Source organism: Strix aluco, chromosome 3 (assembly GCF_031877795.1).
Source record: "Strix aluco isolate bStrAlu1 chromosome 3, bStrAlu1.hap1, whole genome shotgun sequence".
Classification (NCBI taxonomy): Eukaryota; Metazoa; Chordata; class Aves; order Strigiformes; family Strigidae; genus Strix; species Strix aluco.
In genome coordinates, this window is record NC_133933.1 from 99,196,805 (window position 1) to 99,217,386 (window position 20,582).

A 20,582-nucleotide genomic window follows, 5' to 3' on the forward strand; every position below is an offset into this window, starting at 1 on the left:
GCCAAAATTGCCTTGGCAAAAGCTCTTCTCTGTTTTCAGTAGATTTGGAATGAAATCAGACAAGATCTCAGCTCTCTCTCCATGGGAACCTTGTGACTCTCTTAAATATTCCTACTACTGGGTGGATTGTGTGTAATGAGTATAGCTATAGAAGCACTGGGTGCAGGGTGGTTTCCTTGCACAGCATCCCTTGTCTCTTGAGCTGTGAGAACTGGGTTATAGCTACATTAGCGGAATCATTCAGATGCTTGTTAAATAAATGGGAAAGGAGAACCATGTGTACTTGTAAATGGTACATTGAAGGGACAATACTTTCTCCAGTGTTTAAAAGTTAGTAGTTGTTCTGTCCAAGTCTGGCCTTGGTGAAGGTCTGATTTCTGTATACAGAATGCAGTCAGGAGGACTTCTGGGTTAACAGCCAGGAGGTGAACAGTCTTCTCTTGGAAACAAATCCCAGAAGATGGAAGAACCAAAGAATAATGGAAAGAAGTCTATGCTAATACTCTCCAGTGTATTTTTTTTTCTTCAAATTTCTTGTGGTGCTGTTAGTAGCATAAATACAAATTAGGTGCTACTGTTTCAGTTTAGGCTGTTTGTTGGCAGTAGGGAGCAAATGGTTTGGGGCATTCGTTAAGTTTTCCAGGTACAGGTGACAATATGGGAAATAGTATTTTTACACTTTGTTGAAATAGTAAGCAGGTAAAGAAAGAGAAATAGATGATGGCAAACAATAGCATTGGGGGTGAGGTATGAATAAACTGCAGTCTAAAGAGAGTGAGAAAGCTGCCACGGAATTTGAAAGCTGTCACAGATCTTGTTTCCTCTCATGCTTATTTTTTAATTTTCTGTTCCTGACCTGACAGAGAGTAGCATATTCAGGCTGTAGCAAGATGCTGGTGTGGCCAGTAATGACTCCTAAAATGGATGTTAGAAGAAATTTAGATGCCAAAAATTAGACAGCATCTCCCTCTGGAGGTCTTTAAAGGCATCTCTGTCTGCGCAGAGAACTTTGTGCTTATTTTAGGAAGACTGCGTCATTAAGTTCCCAAACCTTGGAATTATCCTGGATACTCTAGCTGCTTCTACCCTACCCTGCATGTTCAGTAAAAACACAATATATGGCAGAACCAGACTGGTCACTGACTGAATTGAGGAACTAACCTGTTCTGTATGAGTAGGTTTTATGCACCATACTAAAAAAAAGTTGATTAAGGCAGTTCATGCAGGCAGGTTATATAGAAGACTTTGGCAAAAAGGTTCTTGTCTAATCTTCTTTTCTAATCTGAATAAAGGATCTAGGGAAGAAATTACATTTGGCTGCTTCTTTAGAAGATGGGACCCTAAAGAAGTGACTGCAAAGGCCAAATCTCTTACTGAGCATCAACCCCCCAGTAATGAATAGCCTGAGACTATTCTACAAGTGATAGCTGCTATCTTGTCAATTGGCAAAAGAATAAAGGATGCTTTCTGTTCATGACTGATGAAAAACATTTAAGTTTTATACTTCTGTGCCAAGTGTCTATGTGCGCTCTCTCTTCATAGTCAGTAAAAAACTAGTTGGTAGAGTCAGTGGGGCCTGGATAGCGGCCCTCTGGTTATCTGCCTAAACCTAGTACCAATTAGGATCTCTAAAGCATTGGTAAAAATTCCATAATGCTGATGGATACAACCTGGGACCTGCGGGGTTTACAACAGAGGCAACTGGAAGTGAGGTGGAATTCCCGGGATGTTTAAACTGACAGAAGATACCTGTGTCTAGATTACCTGAATTATACCCAAAGTGTCTGCTGTAGGATAAACTGTATCTTTTTATAGGCTCTTTTGACTTTAGGGGAGTTATATGGTTTAGACGTCTTATGAAGAGTTGAATCCTACCCTAAATGTCTTTGTTTTATTCTTCTTGAATCTGTAAATAGCCAGATGTACCTGTTTGGATAAAACCTGTGTAAGAATTTCTTGGAAGAATCAGGATTTCATCTGAGAATGTTGAAACAGCATAGTTCTTTTTATAGGAGCAGGCAGTGTTACATTGTGGTGAAGCATCGACAGTGTTCAAAGGTAATCTGGCATTTTATTCCCGGAGTAAGTCTCTTTTCCCTTGAGTAAGTGTCTCAGGATTTAGTATGGCTTTTATTCTTTTTTAAACTATGTTGTCTCTTCTGTCTGTTATCTAATCCACGTGAATGTTTTTCTCTAGATCTATGCAGAACACGTGGGAGCTTTGTAAAGTTGCTAACACTGTTTGTCTTCTACCATCTGACAGCCTAAAGACAGGAAGCTAAAGGGTTTCAATTTCAAGATGGATCAAGCGGAGCGCATTGGAAACCTGTAAACAAGAAGTCTGATCTCCCCTCTTTCTCCCCTTAAGTCTGCACCATAGCAACTATCTATGCAGAAGGATTTAATGTCTTGTATGAGGAAATCTGTAGAGAAGGCTTGTTGTTCTTTTGTTCATTTCTATCACAAAGATATGTTATACGAACATATCTGGTGCTGTCTTGGAAAGTTGGGTGTTTCATTCCTGGAAGGAACTGACTGCAGATATCAGCTTTGTTAAAAGATCTTATTTTTCTGTTACACTTCCTTCCATGTCAGCACGCTGAGTTGAGAATCTGATTGTAAAGGAGCTGTGAGCTCATACTGAAAAATAACTTGCAAGTTTTCTAATCTGAGCATTTCTTCTCCTCAACAGGAAGATCTGCAGGTTTTCCACGTTAGTTAAATGGAATGAAATTGGTGGCTTTAGGAAAAGGAGTATGTGAGTGTTTCAGTACAGAGTTTGAATAATTAAAATGGGGAATGGAACACGTTTTCACCTTGGGCATTTTGCAGTTGCTGCTAATGAGGACAGTGTTATTTTGGAATTATTTGGATTTTTTTTTTTTCAGTATCACTGATTTAAGACTGGTTTAGCCCTTATACTGCTGAGTAGATGTATGTTAAGGGGAAGAAGGGGCAACTGTTTCTCATTAGGACACAGACAAAAAGCTGCAAGCATACAATAAAGGTATGGAAACATCTTCCTTGCAGTAGTGTCAGCTGGACAGCTGGACCCAGTTGTAAGCCTACTACTCTTCTGTGGTTACACATGTTTATTTTTTCCACTGCCAACTGACTGTTTGATGTTTGTGAGGGTGCTTGCACAGCAGGGCTGAAGCTTCCATATTCCTGCCTGGGCGCTTCTCTTGCGGTGCACGTGATCTGCCTTGCATTCGGAAGTGCTTATTGTCTACAACTTCTCTTGACTATCTAGGTGTACTCATTAATTGTAGCTAAAATAGATTTAAAATGTTTCTAGGAAGGGTATTGGTGCTTTAAGTCCCTCAAACTTCTGGCACTTGCTGTCTCATGTCTTGGGACATGAGTGACTAGACTTGGTTGTATCATTGTCAGTGCTTGTCTTGCAGAGAAGTTTTCTCAACTGGTGGCAGTCTATACTTGGTAGGTGTATTGAGTTACAAGATATGCATTCTCTTCCATGAAAGCTGTAGAAAAAGCAAATGCTTCTAACAGCATCTGTAGAGTGTCTGCTCTCTGTTTTAGATAGGTGAAGTATCTTTGTTCCTAGGGATTCAGTAGCTCCTAATAAAACTTGTACAGTTCAACCTCTAATGTACGGATACAGCATTTTTGCTTTAAAAGTAAGTAGTTTTTAACTTTTTAAAGATGTTTCCACGGCTGCAGCAAATCTGTTATGTCATGTGAAGTATGAGAGTGGAAACAGCATGTGCTAAAAATTGCATCATGAACTAAATCAGGGTTGTGACATCACATATTGAGAAATAGTTTGCATTGAGTTTCAGTTGCTTACTGAAGAGGACATCTAAAAGTATAAGTCCTCTAGTTTTCATTATAAGCAATAAATCATCTCTCTGATTTGATTGCATTTTGCCTTATGTTCTTAATATTCTGCTTTAATTTGCTGGAATTGATTTGCTGGAACCAGTTTTCTCTTAGGAGAGAACTATCAGCTGGTGGGATGAAAGTCTCTTTGAGCTGACCAAAAAGGTAACTAATGTACCTTGAATGCAGTAATTCTTGTAGGTTAGTATAGATTATGTTTTTCTACTATGATTTGTGTCAGATCTCATTTTAAGTTTCCAGTCAGTTTGAATTTAGTAAGAGTAAAATATTTACATTTTAGAAAACAAGGTGTATGCTTTCAAATGTGTTCAGAGAAATTAGTATTGTTGCAGTAAATTCTGCTGCAGAAGATTTCTTTTATAAAGAATCTGAAGACACGTGATGTAAAACTGAAGATCATTCAATCTTCACTTCTACATTTATCGTTTCAGAATGGAGAATTTTATTGTTTTAAAAATTAAAATCTGAACCTAACTTAACTTTCAACTTCCTCTTTGGTTCCCGTTTTAGCATCTCTTGACATTACTGTTGTGTTGGTGAGAGGTGTCATGTTGCTGGGCTCTTGAGAACAGAGTTTCCTGGCACTGGTATGAACAGCACCAGGACAGATACTCTGTTATGAAGGGGGTGTATATGTTACCATGCTTCTTAAATTCAGTTTTTGACCTCTGCTGAAGTGGCTAACAGTGATGACAGAATGGTTTCAGTGCAGCTTGTGCAGCCTGCCGGGGTGGTGAGCACGCAAATGTCAGTCGCTGCAACTCTGAAGAGAGAGTAGGGTATTTCTAGCTAGAAATGTAAGTCAGGACAGGAGAGAAGGTAGACATCATGGCTTTTTCATCTCCTCGCAAGGCACTCTGATTATTTTGCGTAGCCTCTTAACAAACAACCTCTGTGGCACTTGCCATCTGCCCTCTCTTTCAGTTTGTGCTTAGCATAGAAGGTAAAATCAGGATGTTGCTGAACTCTGCCTAACGTGTCAGTTCTTCAGATAAGACCCGTAGAATTGCAGCGCTGGTCAAAAATATCTCCAGAAAGGAAGTACCCGAGCTGCTTACATCCCTTTCTTCTCCCTTTAATACTTGGCAGGCTTTCACTTAGCTTGGTCAGGAAGTTAATATGGGGTGGTGGTTGGAGAGGTCACTTGCATCAAGCAATCTGAAATACTAGCTGCCGGCTCTCATCTTTAGCCAGGAAGGGCACAGGCAGAACTGTAGGCGGTTGCTTGATTTTTTTATTTTTTAAATATTTTTCTCCCCCCCTCTCCACCCCCCCCCTGCTGCTTCTGAGATTTCCTAGTGTTGTAAGACTTGGGAAAGAAAATAAAGCCTCTGTCCACTGTTTGATGGTTGGGTCTAGAAGGGGTTTCTTTTTGTGAGTAGCTGTCTGCTACTTTTGTAGCAGAGAGAAGCTCTGGAGGTGAGTGGCACTATTCCAGGTTAGCACAATGATTCACAGCCCTGAGCGGGGCAACAGGATGCGATTTAGCAGCCTCTATGCGGGAGGAGGCATGGAAACTTTTCAAAACATTATTTCCATTGCCAGGCCATTTACTTACAAAAATTCTTATGCTGGAGTCTGTCTCTGTCCTTATCTTCTGCTGCTGACCCTTGAGTTTCTTCCTTCCTGCTTCTCGGGTGGAGCCTGGATACCCACATTGCTTCTGACTGATGCTTCTTTGCCTCCTGCTTCCTATCAGCCATTTCTGTTGTAGCCATCAGGTGGGTTGTAGGGCTGGAAGTGAGATAGAAACAAAAAAAGTCATGCATTTTTGTCTTATGCCTACTTGCCTTGTATTATTCATTGACTATAAGATGTTACAAGTTTGATTCATAGGCAAAATGCATGTCAAGAGCAGCTTTCTGCCTCATTTCTGCGTTAGTGACTGAGAGATCGAAACCACTTCAATTACCAGATGGACTGGGTTTTCCAAAAGTTTTAATTCTCATGAACTTTGTGAAGCTTAGAGTTAATATTTATATATCATACTCTTGGATTATAGTTGTCTGTGTTTATTTGTTTAAGTATAGGGTACAGCGTGTACTATTTTGATGTACTATTTTTGGTGATCACTGTATTGTTCTACTTCCTTAAAATAAATAAAATAAAAATAGACTAATACTTAGCACTATGCTAAGTGGTGAAAGGTTGATGCTAATTAAATAGGGTTGTCAAAGTGCATATATGAAGAATTACAGATGGTACAGAACCTTTATAAGTACTTCAGCTACCCTTGCCTTTAGACTGCCCAAACTTTGTGAAAATAGAAAGTTTTTCAGTGCACTTAAAAATAATTAAAAAACCACAACAAAAAGGTGTTCCCTTATTTTATATCGGCACTACTTGAGCCTGTCATTTGTACATGTATGTTAGGCACCAAGAGGAGAGGTGGGGATGGAAATACAGAACTGCTGCTAAATTGGTACCTTTCAGTTCCTTTGTTCAGCGTAAGATTTACTTCAACCACAGTAAAATAGATGTGGTTTTTAAAGAAGCCTCCTTATGAAATAACTAAAAACATGTACCAACATTTGACTAATGCTTAATTTACCACTTTTTCATTAAAAAAACCCACAACTGCTGCCTTTTTTTGTTTTTCCATTCTTCTTTCGAACTATTTTTATTCCAAAGTAGCTGAAACTTTCCTATTGGTGGCATTGCTGTTTCTGTAAACACTGTCCATGGGCTGGCTCCGGGACTCGTGTTTGTTCAGAGCATGAGTTGGGAGACTCCCTTCCAATGGAGGAAATGGGCTGATGTGTTAAGCTCTCGCTGGAGATTGTTCACATCCACAGAAGCTGTATCCTCTGTTCACATCCACAGAAGCTGTATCCTCTGTTCACATCCACAGAAGCTGTATCCTCTGTTCACATCCACAGAAGCTGTATCCTCTGTTCACATCCACAGAAGCTGTATCCTCTGTTCACATCCACAGAAGCTGTATCCTCTGTTCACATCCACAGAAGCTGTATCCTCTGTTCACATCCACAGAAGCTGTATCCTCTGTTCACATCCACAGAAGCTGTATCCTCTGTTCACATCCACAGAAGCTGTATCCTCTGTTCACATCCACAGAAGCTGTATCCTCTGTTCACATCCACAGAAGCTGTATCCTCTGTTCACATCCACAGAAGCTGTATCCTCTGTTCACATCCACAGAAGCTGTATCCTCTGTTCACATCCACAGAAGCTGTATCCTCTGTTCACATCCACAGAAGCTGTATCCTCTGTTCACATCCACAGAAGCTGTATCCTCTGTTCACATCCACAGAAGCTGTATCCTCTGTTCACATCCACAGAAGCTGTATCCTCTGTTCACATCCACAGAAGCTGTATCCTCTGTTCACATCCACAGAAGCTGTATCCTCTGTTCACATCCACAGAAGCTGTATCCTCTGTTCACATCCACAGAAGCTGTATCCTCTGTTCACATCCACAGAAGCTGTATCCTCTGCAGTAAAACAGAGCTTGGATATGTGCCACTGTGTGTCTGTGATGTTAACGAGTGGGAGAAGCCATGTGTTTGTTGCCTGCTTCGGCAGTAATCTGCTAATTCAGGGAAGGGGCAAGAAAACAAAGTGGAGTTTGATGAAATTTAAATGTGACACTTAATCCTGTTAGCGCACAGAGGGAAAAGCTTTGTGTTGCATGGAGGGGAGGGAGAGGAGCTATTGAATTTACCTGAAATCTATGCATCAGGAAGAACCAGATCAAATGGGATCTGGATCCATGCCTTGTTTCAAATACATAGTCTTTGCCAAACAGAAACCTCAGCTGAGTTTCTGTAAAACTGAAGCCCTGCTTGTTTTCATCCCGCAGCAACTGTTGTTTAATACAGATGAGCAATTTGATCTTGGGTTGCTCACATACCATAGTGATGAGCCTCACTGAAATACTAATAAAGTTTTAAGTTTACTGCCTATTTAGGAGAAAATAAAGTATGTTCAGGTGGGTTTTGTTACTATCTTTATGTTCAAGTGGTGAGTTTAAATCCTTTTTTAAAGTTTCAGTTTAAATCCTTTTTTTTTAGTTTTTACTGCTCTCAAATTTTTTCTTTGGTGTTGCTGATTTGACATTCTGACCCTAAAATGAGTTAAATGACTTTATAAGCTGTCGTCAGATGTTCAATATACTGCAGCATGTGGTGGTGCTCAGCACTGTGGTTTCTGTGAGGTCCTTGATGTAGTTTTGGGTCACAGTGGGTAGATGCACTGAGGAGAGCATGGGGCAAGGCAGCACTGGTGGGGCTGGCAAACCAGTAACACCAGTTCGTTGCTTAAATCTTTTTTTTGTAGGCAAGGTGAAGAGGCAAGGAGGAAGGACTGAGGGGGAGGCTATGGAGTTGGAAATTGCATTTCTTCTAAGACACAACGTAGAGGAAAGCACAAATGAGGCTTCATAGAAACTGTAACCTAGGGGGCAGAGGCTGACATCATGTGATAACTGGAGGTAGAGAAGATGGCTTAATAGGGGGGAAGGATGATTGTAGACCTTCATAGGCCTAGACGATGACTAGCTGCCATTTGATTCAATGGAGAAGGAGTAGCCGTAAGAGGATGTAAAAGCATGACTTCTTAAACTATTCTTTCTGATAGTAGTTTTCTGAATGTGTTAGTCACAGCAAGATTTTTGCCTTTCCTTCATTGGAGAATATTGTGTAAAAGTGAATCTGGAAGAAGAAGAGTCACTGGATGGGTCAGAAATGTAAGGATCTGCAATTTAGATTTTACGCATAAAGAATCTGCAAGACTGGGTGTTTGGCTGGGTCTGTGGAGTTGCAAGTATTAATGACGTGTTTGAGTTGGCAGGCGTATTTTTCTTGAAGTGATGGAGAGATGAAGAAAGATTTCATATGTACCATTGGACACAGATTTGGAGTAGAGGCAGTTTTCCGGACCGTGTTTACAAAGGTGGCAATTTTTTTAAAACTGCAAAGTAGGTCACCCCGAGACTGGATGTCCAGAAGAGCTTTTCAGGATCTCCACTTTAAAAACACATGGAGGATCTTCTGATAGAGAAGGAAAGAAAAAATAAAGTAGCTGAATAAGAGAGCTGAGCTAGGTCTAGGCTGTCACAGAAAAGATGATGGACAACTCAAAATGCACGGGGATGGAATAGTGCAAATATATTTGGACTTTGGCAAGAACACTGTTAGCTAAGTTAACCTGAAGAGGGTCTAGGATGAAAATAGAAGAGTGAAACTTGAGGCAACTACTGTGCTTGGAGACTAAAAGAAAATCTGGGTAGTGAATGAAGAAGTGAGGAGATTGAAGGATCTAAGATGGGGAAAATAGCTGAAGGATGGAGATTCCCTAATAATGCATACTTTTCTGTAAAACTTACATGTAAATCCTTAAAAAGGGGTATCGTTATAAACAAATGAACCAACAAAACTACTTTAACATGGTTGTAGTAACCTTAAGCATTAGCAATAGGAAATGCTTCCTGCATTTCTTAATTCTTGCTCAGTGAATTTAATAGCACTCTTAAACCAACAGCAGCAAGAAAAATTGACTCTAAAGTCTTTCAGGTATTGTGCCAAACCTCATTCCTACTTGTCTACGTAAAAATGACAACGTTTCAGGTTGGCAATTTCCCTTTCTTAAAGCCATCTTTATCTAGAACTTTTTTCGGTAGAGGAAAAAGGATTCATCCACCATACTCCATCTGCTCAGTCATGCAAACACTGCCTTGTAACTATTGAAATGCCAGCTTCTATCAAAGTCTCACAGCTTGAATGCCATTTGCTACAGTTCATTCAGCAGCAGAGCTAGCTGCCTGGTGTGTGTAGAGGAAGTGTTAGAGGCTAGCTGAACATAGTTTAGGTAATTTAGAGAAGGACGCAAAAAGCCCTTTGATGCTCAAGGGTGAACTTTTAATTTAAAGATTTTAGGAAATGAAGTTGTGCTAAATAGGTGCTAAATAATAACTGACTGTAAGCTTCTTTCTACTCAAATTTTGCTGCTGATGTGAAATCTTAAGTACGTTTAAGTGCTGCTTTGCAGTTTTGTTCCGGTAGAAGCTGAAATTCTTATTTACCTTCCCAAAACCTTTAAAGAGGTTAGATTTCCTGGGGAAAAGGGGCTGGTTATTCTGTTATTCTGGCATAGGGTGCAAGCTGCTGTTGTCATGTACTCTTGATGCCAGTAATGTTCTTGATTTCCTGAAGAGAGTGTGACTGGAATATAGTACTTGTCACCTGGGCATATCAAACTCACGCTGAGCAAGTGGCACATATAAAACTGAGGCACTTGGGATTGGTTTTTGCATGTTTTATACATGCAAAAAATGGGGAAAAAATGACTTGCAGAAGGGCGGTTGTAGAAACAAGTGTTTACGTGTAGAGAATTTGAGGGAGAGAAGTTAACAGAGAGAAACTATGAGCCCCAAGGGTCTTTGTTACAATTAGAGCCAAGACTCATGAATTAAAAATTCCAGTTTAGAGAGTGCACATAAATTACCTCTTGTTTTAACCTGACAAAGACTTGCAGTTGTATGGAACAAAATAGGAATTGTGCAAAGGTTTCCTGATGAAACTCAAAAGCAAGGTGAAACATGCTTGTAGGTTTTATGTTTAATTGAGCACTTAGTCAGGTTTCCAACAAAACTTGCCTTTCCTCCTGAGTCCATGATCAGACTGCTCCAAGAGAAACTTCTGAGACTATGTAGCTCGCCTGAATTGGAGGGAGGTTCCAGGGCTTAATTTAGGTACGAAATTAGAGGTGTTCTTCATTTGGATGTACCTTTGATACCATGTTAAGTGGTTTGGGGGTTTCCTGTGAAGTTATTTACTTCAGATTCATTTTTTGTGGTTGCTGCCTCTCAACTACTAGGTAGTTTGTACTCCATCTCCCCTTCAGAATTACGTAAGGTAAATTTTCTGGGATGCTGTCTGCCTCTCTGCATTTTATTTCTCCTTTCCATATTAATATCTAAGTTGTCCAGCATCAATATTAAGAAAACATAAATGCTCCAAAAAAGCCTCTGTGTATCTGTGGTTTTGCTGCTCTTCTGATTTTACCCAACTTGAGATATGAAACCATGCAAAAGAAATCTAAGAGTGCGGTAGGCTTAAAACTTAAGTTGAAACCTCAGAGCTGTGCTAAAAACACCCTATAAGGCGTGACAGAGATGTTTCAGTAAATTCACTTCCTAGCCATCAGCCTAAAAAGTTCCATTTCTGTTCATGGTTTTTAACTTAACATAAAGTTTCTTTTAATTAAATGATTTTTGAAGTTCTTTATGTGGACTGTAAGAATATATGTGCACTGAGTTGACTGCATTTGCTAAGAAAATTTAAGATGGTTTTTGTAAGGTCATGCAACAAACCAGTGTTAAAACCATAAGCCTGGTTTCTTAGATTATCCTGTACCTAAGAAATGAATTAAAACCAAAGTTATCCTAATTTAAAATTCCACAGGTCAATGTATGTTTCTTGTTTTGCTTACCTGCATATTTCTCACAAAATAGTAATTGGGATATCATCAACATTCAGTGGTTCTATGCCAAGCAAAAATGACATTAGTTAGATTTCTTAATCACTTGACAATTCTTTTCTTGGTTTCTACAAATAAGACTTGTTGGTAGTGGTAAGGACAGAAAACTTGATCTATAAACTAGCAAAGCTGATAATTCTTGCTAAGACTAAATAATGTAGGTTATGTTTGGGGGGGGGAGTGGTTTCATTCCTTTTTTGATTGTTTTTAATCTATGCACTGATACAGTAAGTCCTGCACATTATTTAAGTAACCTGTGAAACTTCTCTAGTTAATAGCTTTAGTAGCAAAGTATGTAACTGAACTTGGACAAAATGTTTTTGTGCAACATCTGTATTGCTGAAACAAATTTTTACCACTGAGAAACTGTAAATTTTTATGTTTATTTGCATGAAGAAAAGAGATGAATGTTGCTGTTAGAATTTTCTAAGTAAAATCACCTCAGCTGGAGATGCTTCGGAGACACTTTTCTTACAACTCTTGTAAAAAATCAAAGAGACAGGGAGAAAGTGGAGGGAACCTCTGCTGTAGCACAAGGACAATCGTGCTAATGCTTGTTTTGCAGAAAAGCTTTATTTAGCTTAGCAACCTGGTTGCTAAATATTCCCCAACACCTTGCAGCATAATCTAAGGAGACTAAAGCTATTTAGGAACAGAGGGAATGCAAATGTGTGGGGCAAAGACGCATGCCATAACTAGAGAGTCTGACAAGTGTGACAAAGGAGGGCATTGAATCTTAATTAGAGATTATTTAGTATCAAGCCTGGTTCTTGATGTCCTGCAGCAGTAGAAACTGATGCCTGTTCTTACAGCTTTGTATTTAATTTTTTTGCACGTTGATAACATGCAAATGAGATCATATGGCAGGCCCCAGGGGCTGCTCCTCCGTATGGAAATGAGACTTTCTATTTTGTGTGACTCTTTCCATTCAGGACTGATGGCAGGGCTGGATTTGTGTACCCGGACAGTTGTGAGGGGGTGTTAAATAAATCAGCCTGGAGTGGAGGGTTGAACTAGCAATTCTCTAGGCTGTACTGACATCTGGTGGCAGTTTATGTATTTATATAGTATTGGAAATGTTTCTCATTCAAAGATGGGGCAATTGCCAATCTACAGTCTGCTTGCTTTTATATTTTCCACTGTATTTTGTGGCTTCTATGTGGTGGCCATTCTTCTCACACTATGTTGCTTCTGACTCCCAGGGCAAAAAAAAAAAAAAAACCTAATGTTTCTTTTAGCTAGTTTAAAAACATACTAAGGACTTTTAATTTCAGATTTTCTTTATTTATTCTGTGTGTGTCTTAGAGCAGTTACATGGAAAAGGAAACTTTTTTTTTCACCTCCCTTCAAAGAGCTGCAAGGCTTATGAAGGAAATGAATGAGAGAATTTCCTTTCTTCAAAGCTGAAGGCACATGCAGTTGCTAGAGGAGAGCCCTGAGATCCACCTCCATTTTTAGGTCTTTCTCACCAGACAGAGACCCTGGGCTTCCTCCTTACATACCCAGATATATAAGTGCACATAACCAAAATGTAACACAGAATGATCAGGACAGGAAAAAACATAAATTCATTGGTGGCATGGGCTTGAAGTAATCTTATAACCATGCCAGGGTTTTTTGAAGAAAGTCAATAACAAATCATTGTTACCAGGACCAGAAGATGTTCACTGAAGCTGTGTGCCCTTCCAGGAGCAGGTGGGTGAGAAGAAAAACTTGGCAATTTTGATGGAAATGATGCTTCATGTAGTAGGAGAACAGCAGAAACGAGCAGTTTGTGGTCTTCACAGCTACCATGTAAGGATGAAGACATATGAAGGGGGATCCACCAGACTCTAGCAAAGCTCTGAGGATGCTTGCCACTTTGCCTGCTCCTTCCCAAATTGGCACGACTGTTGTACTTTAGATGTTGCTAGTTGCTTTTTGAGGTTGGCAGGTCAGTGAAAGAGGTAATTTGGGATGTATCTCCAAGTGCAAAGACCACACAGTCTTTACTTCAGGACTCCACCAGGCAAGGAAGGAAGAGTTTTAAATACCTTAAAGTATTCCCTGGTCCTGCTGTTTTTTAAGCTCTCTGTTCAGTAGGGGGATACAGCACAAGTATTTTACCCCTCAAGTGGGTCACTGCAGGTGGATCAGGTAGCCTCTTTGTAGGCAGGTTAACCTTCCCTGTGTGCATTATAGAATAATTTTGAGGAAGGTTTTGGAACTTTTTTCATTTGTAAGAGGCAGTGTAAGAGGGCTTGCCATGTAAATAGTGCCTCCCTAGGTTTACTAATGCCATAATATTCATAATGTTCAGTGATACTTTGTCCCATTTTAATGGTGTCTGATGCAGAGGTAGCAGGAAGGTAAGCTTTTTTCAGAGGGCCACAAGTACATGGAAAGCAACAGGATGTCAGCTCATCTGGCAAGGCTGTAAAGGTGTTATACCTCACACTATATATCATTTTCTCCCTGTTTACAAACTCTGGGTCACTTTTCTTTATTTTCCAATCATCTGCTGTTGGGTGATATAATTGAGTGGTTCTTGACTATAACATATTCTGTAAAGTGAGCAGTGAGTAATTTGTGTATGTTGGCACCCAACTTCTTGTCATCACAAGAAATTAAATATTTAACTTGCTAAAAAGGGAAGAGAATAGATTTTCGTTTCAGTTCTTTCCTTTCATGCTTTGTTGTGAAATGAAAGTGAATGACTGACTACAGTCTCTTTATAGTGTGGCCTGTATTGTGCAATTCAGGATCTCTTCCTTCCAGGTGACGCCAGCGCAGTACTTCAGTTGGGTTTTGGGGTTGTTGGTTTTTGTTGTTGCACTATATTCTTTCAGCAGCTGCTTCTTTCGTAACTCTCTGTATTATCTTTTACAGTCATATCCCTCAAGTGTAGGATAGCGAAGCCAAGGGAGGGAGAAGAGATTCTAGGATCAGCTAAATAACTGTTTCACTAATACCTTGTCTCTTGAAGAGCTGGGGGAGAAGGCTTTTTTGCAGCAGTTTATCCTTACTGTTGTGATGGCTTTGCTGAGACCATGATCACCTGTGTGGCTATCTGTGCAGGTAGTGCTTTCCCTTAACTCCCTCAGCTGCAGAATTTTAGCCTAGCCTTGTGCAGGACTTTCCGGCAAATCACCAGCTTTATTTCTTCCCAGACACCTATAGAAGGACATGCTTTGCAATGAAAGCTGGTGGGTTTGGGTTGGTTTTTTTGCTACTATCTGGGTACCTAGACATAGATGAGGAACTGTACCTAGCAATGGCAGGCATCTATTTTGGCAAAGGGATGTAATGTATGTAACTTCCTACCCCTCTCCAAGTATCTCACCTTAGAAGCATCATTCAGAGTTCATAAATACTGGTAAAAATAAAATACAATCTGAAATGATTTGGAAGTCAAAGGCGGTCAATAGAGAAGCAGAAGAAATATAGCAGATCTGTGCTTAATGTAATCATTTCATTGCTGTCATGTTCTCCTGTCGCTTGTTTTGAATGTAGACCCTTCAGGATATGAATTACTGTGTTGAGGATAAATGCAGTTCTTACCAGAAGATTTCCTTAAATTGTTTGAAGTTGTTAAAACTATCTGGTGGGAAGAATATCTGAAATATATATGCAACACTGACTTTTAAAGTCCTAAGTCAGTTGTGTCATTCATTTAAATACCAAAGATGAAGAATATGTAGTAAGTCTCAAAAGAGTTTGGGATTCCATAATAGTATGAGACAATAATATTTTGGTTAGTTTTTATTCTGATTTTTCTTGTTCTGAGTTTCTGGACTGTTTTTCCTTCATCTCTTTGAGTATTTCCTTGTCACTGCATCATTTCCCTTGTTGACAAGTTTTCTTCCTTTGTGTGCTGACAGTATGTTGCCTATTATTGCACTGGCTCTCAAATTTTCTTAGGTATGAGACCAACAGTTCCAATAGTTCATAGGCTTATTTTGAAAGCAGAATTCTTTCTTGCTATAGAAAAAAGCCAAAGCAGGCATTTTGTTTTTTTCCTGCTACTTACTTTTTAGCAAATATAATATCCATGCTCTCTAAATTTACATAGTTAGGGGTTTTTTTTGCCCTAGGGACATACTGCGTTATTGGGGAGAGGATGTAATTTTTTTGTTTCCACTTATTTTCCATGTATTAAACTTCGGAAAACTGTTTTAATGTTAGAGGGTCTAACATAGGTTAAAGTTCTCAGAGTCAACTCTCTGATTTTAAGCTTTGAAGTTTGAATTGTACAAGGAAAATAAAATATTAGTAAATAAATATTCTAACCAACAGTAATAAAAGATGCAAATCAAGATGATGTCATGACTGATCACTTGAATATAAAAAAAAATTCATCATAGCCCTGAGAGGACCAAAATAGGATCTATTGACAGTAGAAATATCAGATGTCTGTCTGCCAAAGGTTGAAAGTACTGTGGTAAAGTCAGAGACTACCAAATGTTATTTTCCTACTCTCTTGTAAAGGGTTGAAGTGCCTTCTGCAAATTGTACTTAATCTGGAAAACCTTGAATGAGAAATACAAGGTCTCTAGCAGCTGTTCATGTGGGACTTTGAAGCTGGCCCTGCCTCCAGCAGGGGCTGGGACTAGATGACCTCCTGAGGTGTGTTCGCACCTGGATTATTCCGAGATTTACTCCTTTTTCTTGCTCTGTGGGTGCAGCTCTGTGATTTTCTTTCTGCACTTTATGCTCTTGTTTCTACTGCTGGATTCACTGTTGAGCCAACACCAGGCCATTCTGTTTCTTGCAGGGTTACCTGTCACTCTGACTTGGCTGCTTGATTAAAGGGCAGGGATTTCCCTCTTTGCTATGTGTCTTAGATCCAATCCACGGCCCCAGTCAACGTGTAAAACTGGTGGAGTGTTTTCAGGAAAAATGCATCTTCTGAGCGCAGAACTAGTGTAGATTGTTTGGCTGCTGACCAGAGAGCTGATTTATTCAGGACAGTTTGAGAAGGAAATATTCTATTTTTTGCAAATTTTGTCTCCTTTGCCCTTGCAGTTCATATTTTGTAGCAGACTGAAAGGTGAAGGTTATCTGTGCCTTCAGTTTTATTTCAACTTTTCAGGCTCCTGCGAATATCTAGGCCTTCTTACGAATGGTAGAGTGAGGCGTGCAATTACATAGTCTCCCTCTTTCCCCCTCCTGCTGCTGTAGTTCTTTATCTTGACCCAGTGGGATCCCCAGCGGGGATTTTTGTGACTGCGCAAACTGGGCTTTTAGATATGTGACCTGATTTTCAGAAGTACTGGAATGAGATGCAGGTAATGGTGGAGGAGAAAATTATGCAATTACTTTAGTCCAGCTGAAACATACTTTATGCCCAAAGGAAAGCTGTTTCTTCAGAAAGCTGCCCAATATACCATACTATAAATGGTGCTCATATAATGGTGAGAACAGTAGTAGTATTGGGGCAACCTTTCTATGCATTAAGCTCTCAGATAAATCTCCTCTGCCTTTTCAACAGCAAATTAACTTTTCTTAAAGCAAGTTGCTGTGACTTTTGTAAGATGATTCAGGACCCCAGTTACTTGCACATTTTTTTTTTCATGTGCATTGTTTTTTAAAGAAGAAACTATTAATAATCTTGTCCCAAAATGTTTCTTATGTTGTACTAAAACCTGTTTAAGTGGAAATTTTTCTCTTCTGAGGATTTTGGCATTTGTTCTACATGAGAAAAACTTTTTGTTACTTACAATTAGATTCTCATTTTTTTTATTTTGTTTTTTCCTCTTCCCTTAGAGGTGTTATATTTAAGGAAACTGAATACTTAACCTGTTTCTCAGAGGAAAATATAATTTCAAACACACCTAGACTGCGTTAAGTCATCAGTTGTTGTATAACTGAACTCTTAAATTTGCCAAGCAGTGTCTTTCAAAGTATCCTTTTCCTTACAGTATTCCAAGGTGTCCCAGAACCATCATTCCTCTGGTAATTGAAAATAAGCCATATATTGTAGGCATTCCTCTAAGCCAGCACTCCAGGATATTGCTTTTAAATTGCGTTAAAAAGCTTCCAGTCCTTTGGAAGAATTACATGATGGCTCTTACTCGTGAAATGCAAATACAGTTTTTCTGCTTGATTTTGTATTTGTTTGCTAGTGGATTTATGCGCACTCATTAAAATGGTGAATTCTCTCTTTTCTGCAGACACATCTTCAGGTCATCCAGGAGTAATTTGGAGTGAACTGGCAGGAAGCCTTGCAATACCACGGTGGCAATAACAGTGGCTGTCCTCTGGAGATGCTGAAGCTCAGCTTGATTTTGAACTTTTCTTACACCTCCCAACTTGTGCACAAAGGACTTAACATTGATTTGGATTCATATGGTATAAAATGAATGGGTATGGGATTTTTTTTCCCTCCCTTTACTTGACATCTGCATGTTTCTGGCAATCAGTGATGAAGTCTCTACTAGGTCTGCTGACATTTGGTCTGTTTTCGAGAGCCCTGAGTGACAGGTACTGTAAACATCCTACACTCTCAGCTGTGGAAACTAAGAAAGCTGGGAGAAGGCTGTTTACTCTCCCTGCCTTGGAAGTCATCCGGAGGACAAGGATGGAATATTGTGAGCTCTGTGTTGATTGTATTTCTGACAACCTGTATTTCACATTTTGCGTTATGGTGACAGTAAACAAATAATAGCGTTATATCATGTCATCAGTATTTCATGTTCTGACCAAGGTCAGAAAGGCCTTACAATATATTTTAGCTGCACTGCTGGCTTGAGGGAAACTTAAATAGTAGCCATAACACATTACAATACTTTCATCCTTAAGCGGTGATTAAAACAGACCTGTTGCACTGTTTGTTTATAAGTGGTGGTACATATGAATTACAGTGTAGACATCCTCAGGTTGACACGTCAGTAGTGTATTTAATCAAATGCATCCTTAAACGTTTGGTTCTTGTTTTCTGATTCACTCTATTCTTGTTTCCTACTCAGAAGAGCTAGAAATAGAGGTCAGAAGGCAAAAAGATTCTAGGGGACTTCAAATTTCAGTTTCTTTTGGAAGAAATTCAAAGGTGTCAGCACTGATTAACTCTATTTCTAAACTAATAGAATTAAAGATACAAAGGTATTTACCTTATTTTTTCCGCTTGCTGTTCCCTGCCACTTGCACCCAAGACTATATTATTCTTTGTACTTTCTCCTGGCAGTCTTCCTCTTTCTCCTTGTGTTTCTTTCATTCTATTTGCTGTTAGCCAAGTAGAGCTTCTCATTTTACATATAGAATAAGCTGGAAAAACAAAAATCTTCCTTTTAAATCCAATATCCTGCTGGCATGGTCTAAGTCCTCATGAATTGTAGTTTTGTAGCTCTTCTTAAGCGGTAACTTTGACAGAAAGAATGTTGTTCTTTTTTTTTTTCTTCTTATTTATGGGAGGAGACCCCTTTTGTGCTTTCTAAGAAATTTTTCATAACACAGTTGAATTCAAAGATCACCTTCTCCTTTTGCAATAGCATTCTTATGTCTTCAGATCGTGCTGCTTCAGCTTTTTAGCAAAGGCGTTTAAATATAAAATCTTTGAAATAAGGGCTGTTCTAAGAGTAAGTCTCTGGGTTTGGAAAGTGATGTGAGTGGGAATACAACAGGAGAATGGTAAAAGATCGTTTAATGATTTGAAGTAGTAGATGGACAAAAAAGCTAAAAAAAAAAAAAAATCAGTTATTTGAAGCAATAATTATTTTTCAGGCTTTGGCTTGCCTTCCTTTTGGAAAAAATAATTGGAGGGGAAGCCAGAGTCACAGGGCCCTTCAGTGCTGTAGCCAAGGAGTAAGTTGATGAGTGAAAAGCAGGTTGAGATCTGGCTGTGCATTAACAAACACCAGCACTTCAGGTTTGTGGGGTTTTAACTCATGATTTGTGTAGTAATTTCTAAGAAAAGCAGAGTTAGCCTCCTAAAATGATCATTTTAAGGAGACATTAGCTGTTCAGACTAGTCAAACGATAGAGGGTGGTGTTTCCTAATACACATGGTTCCTTTGGCAGAGAGATATTTCCAAGGGTAATGAAGCACACAGTTATGTCCTCTACTGCATGACAATACTGATTGTAGTCTATGCTGTCGAGCCTTTAAAGACAACCTCCTGAAGGGAGGTAACATTTTTATATTCTTATTTAGATTTGCTTTAGGTTTGGAATCATTATTTTGTGTCAGTTGGAAAAACTTCTCTATATTTAGCATTACTTATTTGTGCATTTAATAGCAAAATTCCATCTCCAGTTTCATCAGTGTAAGTTGGAACTGTTGGAGTCTTTCTTGTACATTCTTCCTTGACCACGCTTTCCTGCCCTTTTACTTGTGCTGACATTAATGTTTGTTTAAACTACAAACTAATTCAGTGGCTTGACCCTGATGAAAACTAAATAAGCAAAACAGCTTTTATGTGGATCAGCTGAGTAATGGCTTACTCCACTACTGTGCTGTTGCCTAAAATGCTACTGAAAATGCCAATTCCTTCAAATACGGCCACTTTTCTGAAGAACTTGAACAGAGTTTATTCTAAATAGATTATGAAATCCTAAAACAATAAAATGGTAAAATTACAGGATTTTGTATACGTTTGTATTTTATTTCATATTAAATTTTTCTGTTAATGCTGTTTGAATGCAATTGCAAGCATGTTGCTAAAATAAATTCAGATTAAAGTGTTTTAATTAAAATTTTTCATTTTTTGAATGCTGTTCATGCTTCTCTTTGAAAGATTTGTTGGTAAAGTCAAATAGCTAAATTGTGTTGGTAATAGGGAGCAACAAGTAATTTTGCTACTTCCAGACCTTTAATTGTAAAGGTATCATCAGATGTACTTGCACCATACTGAGCAATGTATAAATTGCATTATTTCTAGATCACAGAGTTATTTTCCCTTAGGTATCACTTGCCAAGCCAAAGACAAATGTTATGTCCTTTTCTCTTGTTAGTCTCAGACTTCAAAGAGTTTAAGATTCTTTCCAGTCTATCAATTAAACATAGAGCTTTCCCATTGTGAAAAAGCATACAGGGCTGTTTCAAAAACCTGTTGCCAGTAATGAGTTTTGGATTGGGTCCATGGAGAGGTAATCTGGATAGCTACCAAAGCAAGTCATCTGTGGGAAGTTGCTGATTGTGGGCATGGGTTGTTTTTTTTTCTTGAAGGGTGGTTCTGCAAAGATGCAAAAGAGACTTGCTCCAAGTGATTCTTCGCACCACCCCAGGGCAATATCATTCTTGCATGT

The 20,582-nt window shown here is 39.0% G+C and overlaps 1 long non-coding RNA gene across 1 annotated transcript in view; it reads left to right on the forward strand.

Moving 5' to 3' along the window:
• The window catches only part of LOC141921313 (uncharacterized), a 40,420-nt gene extending 20,374 nt beyond the window's left edge, over positions 1-20,046 (forward strand). Inside the window, exon 3 of the long non-coding RNA XR_012622643.1 lies at positions 17,513-20,046. This is a non-coding gene — a long non-coding RNA (uncharacterized LOC141921313). The remainder of the gene's footprint in view (positions 1-17,512) is intronic.
• The last annotated feature ends 536 nt before the right edge of the window (positions 20,047-20,582 follow it).